Source organism: Perca fluviatilis, chromosome 22 (genome assembly GCF_010015445.1).
Source record: "Perca fluviatilis chromosome 22, GENO_Pfluv_1.0, whole genome shotgun sequence".
In the NCBI taxonomy this organism is placed as follows: domain Eukaryota; kingdom Metazoa; phylum Chordata; class Actinopteri; order Perciformes; family Percidae; genus Perca; species Perca fluviatilis.
Window position 1 is genome coordinate 9,204,768 of NC_053133.1, and position 7,047 is coordinate 9,211,814.

Consider the following 7,047-nt stretch of genomic DNA (forward strand, 5'->3'; position numbering starts at 1 on the left):
AAGCTTTTAATGAACAGGAGAAACCAGAGCAGGGGGCGCAAGAGAGCCGCTCAACCTGCAGGTAAGTCTGCAGGTAAGCGCATTTGTCTTTAACTTGATTTTAAATTCAGCTGATTTAATTGTGCTAAACTGAGTTGAATTTATTTGAATAACTTTGAAGTGAATTTCTTTGAATTGCTTTAAATTGAATTGTTTTAAATCTTGAATATTTGAATTGATCTGAATTTATTTAAATTGAATTTATTAATTGCTTGGAATTTAAATGCTTGGAATTCATTTAAATTGCTTGGAATTATGTGATTTGACTTTTTATTTATTTGAATTGAACTAAATTGATTTGAATTGCTTTGAATTTAATTGCTTTGAATTGATTTTAATTGATTTTAATTATTTGAATTGCTTTAAATTTAATTGATTTGAATTGAACTGATTTGTTCAAATTCAATTTATTTGAATTGCTTTGAATCACATTACTTTGAATGGAAATGCTTTACATGGATTTCAGTTGATTATAATTTAATTGAACTGAATTATATAAAATATAATTAGATGAAATGACATGTTCTGGTTAGAACTGAGTCCTTGTTGCTGCACCATGACTCAGGCAGGGTGTCTGCACAGAGGGAGTGTGATCTGGGGGGGATAGCGTGAACCTCCAACGTGTTAGGCCCTCCCGGGGAAGCTCCGCTGTGCAGAGAAATAAAAGGATGGCGACACCATGTCAAGGAGGTTCATATGTCTGTCGACGCCCACCCTAGACCAAGAAGAGTCTGCAGTGACAAGGACCTCAGTGCATGGGTCCACACTGGGTAGTAGAGAAGAAATAGTAGTGGCAAAACATTTAGTATTGGCAACAAGGCAATTAATTTGAATTGAACTGAATTTATTTGAATTGCATTTATTTTAATTGTTTTGAATTGCATTTATTTTAATTGTTTTGAATGTCATTTCTTAAAATTTCTTCGAATTATTTGAATTACACTTTTGAATTTCTTTGAATTACATTTTTTTTAATTTAAGTGAATTAATTTGAAATGCTTTTAATTTAATTTATTTGCTTTACATGGATTTCAATTGATTATAATGTACATTGAACTGATCTGTATAAATGAACTGAATTATATAAAATATAATTGGATGAAATGACATGTTCTGGTGAGAACTGAGTCCATGTTGCTGCATCATGACTCAGGCAGGGTGTCTGCACAGAGGGAGTGTGATCTGGGGGGGATAGCGTGAACCTCCAACGTGTTAGGCCCTCCCGGGGAAGCTCCGCTGTGCAGAGAAATAAAAGGATGGCGACACCATGTCAAGGAGGTTCATATGTCTGTCGACGCCCACCCTAGACCAAGAAGAGTCTGTATTGCAGGTTATTGCATTAGCAATCAAGGGAGTGTGCACGCCCATATATAGAGGTTCACTCCTCGATGCAGCGGCTGTGGGTTCGACTCCGACCTGCGGCCCTTTGCTGCATGTCATTGCCCCTCTCTCTCCCCTTTCATGTCTTCATCTGTCCTATAAAAATAATCTTAAAAAAAGAGAAGAGAGAGGCGATGTTAAGCTGGAACCCTCTTGTAAAAGGTAAATATTAATTTCTTTAATGTTATAATTAGAATGATAGAGATCGATAATTCATGTTCTCGTTTATTCTCTTAAGATTCTAACTACTTCCTGTTGTCTGCATTTGTTTTTTACAAGAGAGGAGGAGGAGGAGGAGGAGGAGGAGGGCAAAATTAAGCTTGAACCTAAAGGTAAATATCCTTTTTTTATTTTATAATTAAAATGATGAAGATAGATAATTCATGTTTACCTTTATTCTATTAAAAATCTAACTACTTCCTGTTGTCTGCATTTGTTTTTTACAGAGAAGTGGCAGAGGAGGAGGAGGAGGAGGAGGAGGAGGAGGAGGAGGAGGAGGAGGAGGAGGAGGAGGAGGAGAAGGATGGCAAAATTAAGCTTGAACCTAAAGGTAAATATCTTTTTTATAATTAAAATGATGAAGATAGATAATTCATGTTTACCTTTATTCTATTGAAAATCTAACTACTTCCTGTTGTCTGCATTTGTTTTTTACAGAGAGGAGGCAGAGGAGGAGGAGGAGGAGGAGGAGGAGAAGGATGGCAAAATTAAGCTTGAACCTAAAGGTAAATATCCTTTTTTTTATAATTAAAATGATGAAGATAGATAATTCATGTTTACCTTTATTCTATTAAAAATGTAACTACTTCCTGTTGTCTGCATTTGTTTTTTACAGAGAGGAGGCAGAGGAGGAGGAGGAGGAGGAGGAGGAGGAGGAGGAGAGAGATGGCATAATTAAGCTTGAACCTAAAGGTAAATATCCTTTTTTTTATAATTATAATGATGTAGATAGATAATTCATGTTTACCTTTATTCTATTAAAAATGTAACTACTTCCTGTTGTCGGCATTTGTTTTTTACAGAGAGGAGGCAGAGGAGGAGGAGGAGGAGGAGGAGGAGGAGAAGGTTGGCAAAATTAAGCTTGAACCTAAAGGTAAATATCCTTTTTTTATAATTAAAATGATGAAGATAGATAATTCATGTTTACCTTTATTCTATTAAAAATGTAACTACTTCCTGTTGTCGGCATTTGTTTTTTACAGAGAGGAGGCAGAGGAGGAGGAGGAGGAGGAGGGAGGAGGAGGAGGAGGAGGGAGGAGGAGGAGGAGAAGGATGGCAAAATTAAGCTTGAACCTAAAGGTAAATATCCTTTTTTTTATAATTAAAATGATGAAGATAGATAATTCATGTTTACCTTTATTCTATTAAAAATGTAACTACTTCCTGTTGTCGGCATTTGTTTTTTACAGAGAGGAGGCAGAGGAGGAGGAGGATGGCAAAATTAAGCTTCAACCCTCTCATGTAAGAGGTAAATATGAATTTCTTTAATGTTATAATTAGAATGATAGAGATTGATAATTCTTGTTGACCTTTATTCTCTTAAAGTTTTAACAAGTTACTGTTGTCTGAATTAGTTTTTTACAGAGAGGAAAGGAGGAGGAGGAGGAGGAGGAGGAGGAGGAGGAAAAATTAGGCTTAAACCCCTCTAATGTAAAAGGTAAATATCCATTTCTTAGAATGATACAGATGGATAATTCATATTCACCTTGGGCACGTTCAGCCCTGACAAAACGTTTATTTATATTAAAACAGGGGTGCATTGATCCCCCTGCTGTATGAGCAAACCCGCTGCCTTTTATTTATTTTTAACGACTTCCTGTTGTCTGCATTTGTTTTTTGTTTTTTAAAGAGAGTAAATATAATGCAATATAAATATATATTCTGGTTAAAGAGGAAAAACTATTTTTAACCTACATACAGTAGAGACGGATAAATCATATTCATCTTTACTCTCTTAAGATTTTAACTTTCTGTCATGTGCATTTGTTTTTTTACAGAGGAAAGGAGGATGTAAAGGGCAAAATTAAGTGTGAACCCTCATGTGAAAGGTAAATATGATTTTTTTTTTATGTTACTATCAGAATGATAGAGATGGATAATTCTTGTTCACCTGTGTTCTCTATTAAGATTTGAACTACTTTCTGTTGTCTGCAATTGTTTTTGTTTTGACAGAGAGGAGAGGAGATGGTTATGGGTATGGTTTTCAATCCCCATTACATCTGATATATGTTGTATGCCTCGAGCACAATAAAATGCTCATGAGAAAATATTATTTCACATGTGCAGATATTTCAATCAGGAGAGACTTGTTTGCAGATATGCAAAAGGTTTAATGTACAAGAGCATGTAGCTGTACAGAGTATTGGAGATTGAACTCCATCGTTATATTAATACATTTAATATAGGGGTAGGGAACCATGATGTAAGCCCCAGATGGAATCCAGACACTGGTGGTGGCGGAGAAGGGCCGGAAGACCAGACCTAGGAGGAACTGGTATGACAGGAGGTGGAAGGGGAGGAGGAGGGATGAATGCCTTTCCTGAAATGACAGCTGATAGCACAGGGAGAGAAACAGATTTTAAAGCAGTGTTGTGACGCTGTGATTGGCCTATGGAATCCGTGGCCTATTCTTATTGGCTTATCAGAAAGGTGAAAGCCTCCAGCGCTGATTCGCTTTAGGGAGAGAACTGATTATTGTTAGGTCTTCCTGAAAGAATTTGCGCTGAGCTAAATTAGTCTCCACACACGTGTACAAGCAGCTGTGAGTGAGAAAAAAAAAAGAAAAGGGTAAGGCAAAGGATGGCACCTGCGTGGCATCGAGCCAAGCAGCAAGTGCACAGAGCAGCCACCACACATGAGAGAGCGTCTGCTTTGCGAGCGCTGGAGGGCATACGCGCTCCAACAGGTCACTCTGCTCTCAAGGTTGATTTCTGCTTGCGCGAATGGAACTAATTTTTGACACTTTAGAGGTGGAAACCAAGGGAGGCACTGGCCCTCTTATGATTGGTCACTGTCGACGCGATTAATTCAATTCAATTCAATTCAATTTTATTTATAGTATCAAATCATAACATAAGTTATCTCGAGACACTTTACAGATAGAGTAGGTCTAGACCACACTCTATAATTTACAAAGCCCCAACAATTCCAACAATTCCAGTAATTCCCTCAAGAGCAAGCAGTGCGACAGTGGCGAGGAAAAACTCCCTCTTGGGAAGAAACCTCGGACAGACCCAGGCTCTTGGTAGGCGGTGTCTGACGAGCCGGTTGGGGGTGTGATGATTAGTGACCTGCTGGTGCGGATGCCCTTCAGCGTTCGCAAAGCAGACGCTCTCTGCGCTTGCTGCTTAGCTTTATACACGAAGGTGCCATCCAGTTGCTGAAGTGCTGCGCGACCACTAATATCTGCCCATGTAAAATAATATATTTGCTCGTGAGCATGTGACATAAATCTAGACATATGGCATAAATCTGACTCCATAGTTAGGCTCTTAGCAGGCTCCACTCTTTAGCAGGGTTTTTCTCGTAAATAAAATCGAAATGCCCCAAAAAATTACTTTACAAACCTTAAGTTGCATGGCATTACTTTACATAATGGTGTGGCTGTTATGATCCTGTGTTTTGGTCTTGTTTTTGGTTGGGGTTTTGTTGTGTTTCTTTTCTCTCTCCTCTCCTTCCTGCAGAGCATGTGTGTGGCAGGCGGCGTGGCTGGCTTCTCCAGGCAGCAGTCAAGGCGCACCTGCTTTCCATCATCTCATCACCCACCCCAGTTAAGCCTGGTCTTCACTCCACTGCTCTGCCAGATTATTCCGTCATGTTCGGTAGCTGTTTTTCTGTTCGCTACCAGTTGAATTATATATATATATTTTTTATTTTTACCTCCGGTTATTTCTTGTACCTAACCTGTGGATTTTTGTGTGTGCAGCTTTATGTTGGTGCCACGCTGCTGTTTCCAGTTCCTGGTTTTCAACGCCTGTTTTTCCACTCTGCCTCTGAGGACATCTCCCACAGCTCCCTGTCGCCACTGCTCCTACAAGAGACACTTTTCGTTCAAATCATAATATTAATACAGTCTATGGTTCAAATACACTTTTTGTACCCTACCAAACCAGCTCCGGTTCTCTGCTTTAGGGTCCAACTTTACTAAGAGCCTAGCAGTGGCTTGAGTGTGTCTGAGTGAAAGAATACCATTTTTAATAGTCCAATAAACTAATGTTAACAAATAGATTTCCAACTCTAGTCAATAAATGTTTAATGATAGCAGTGAATAATTATGTTTCTACTCAATATTAATACTTTTTAACTAATATTTTTGAGGTAGACATTTAAAATATTCAAGTCATTGGTAGAAGACTGCATCCGGACCCAAAGTTGGTCATTTTGTGCATGACGGAGGGACTGAACACACTGAGAAAATTTCAGAAACATAGTCTCATAACAGTGATCAAGGTTTATGCCTCCACACTGGAAGAAACCTGAAACTCCCTCAATAAAATATCAATCAATGACTTAATAACCCTTCTGCATCTGGAGAGAATCAGGTTGGATCTAAAAGACAAGCTGGCAGATTTCTCCCATTTGGTCTCCCATTGTTAAGTTTCTGGGAGGAGCCCACACTGACTTTACTCATTTTACACCATCATATGAATATGAAGAGAGCAGCAGCTTGTTGTAGCTCAATGCACTATATGTAGGCCTATGGAACTAACTGCAACCCTCACCCTGTCTTATTTTGTTCTTCCATCTTTTTCCCACTATTTCTCTTAAGTCCAACTTGATTTTAATATAAGTACTAGCACTTGTTTGTCCACCATTTGTCTGGTTGGTTATGTGTGCATTTATGTTCTCAGTTCTACCACTTGTTCGAAGCCACTGTAATGCATCACTGTTTCTACTAAACTTGCTTCAATAAAAACATTTGACAGACTTTCACATTCACAGATAAGAGTTGTATTTTGAATGTAAATAAGGTGCCAGAGTGCATTAAAAAGCATAAAAATAGAACTTGTTTATGAAAACAAATTCACCGGGGTAAGATAGATTGCTAGATTGAGAGATAGATAGATTGACTATTAATCCCAAACTGGGAAATGACTTGTTACTTGCAGCAGGTATAACATGCACAACATCCACACAGAATTACAAGAAAAAATAATAAATTAAAATACCAGAACACCTACAAAGATATACAAGAGAAATGAAAAACAATGTACAACATAGTAAAAAATAAAAATGTACAACCAGCATACATACAAAGTAGCCTATGTATAAAAAAATATGTAGTCTAAATATACTGGGTTGGCAATTTGTGCTTTAGTGCAATATTGTAATAAATGAGGTAATGACAGTGTTATCTCACACTCAGCTGTGAAATGTTGAAGAATTTCATGGCTTGTGGTATGAATGATTTTCTGTAGAGGTCCATTTGACACCAAAGCTGTCGGAGCCTTTTAGAGAAGGTGCTCCTCTGTTGGACCAGTGTGGTGGGGTGCAGAGGGTGGTCGGGGTTATCCACGATAGATAACAGTTTGTTCAGTGACCTCCTCTCCAGCTTCCACATGTCTCCTGTTTGCAGCCAATAACGCAGCCAGCCTTCCTGATCAGTTTGTTCAGTCTGTTTGTGTTGCT

The 7,047-nt window shown here is 38.3% G+C and overlaps 1 long non-coding RNA gene across 1 annotated transcript; it reads left to right on the forward strand.

The window, feature by feature from the left end:
- The first annotated feature begins 3,414 nt into the window (after window positions 1-3,414).
- Window positions 3,415-6,318, forward strand: LOC120552481. The gene is made up of 3 exons (XR_005638014.1): window positions 3,415-3,467; window positions 5,103-5,240; window positions 5,345-6,318. It is a non-coding gene; the product is annotated as an uncharacterized LOC120552481 (long non-coding RNA).
- The last annotated feature ends 729 nt before the right edge of the window (window positions 6,319-7,047 follow it).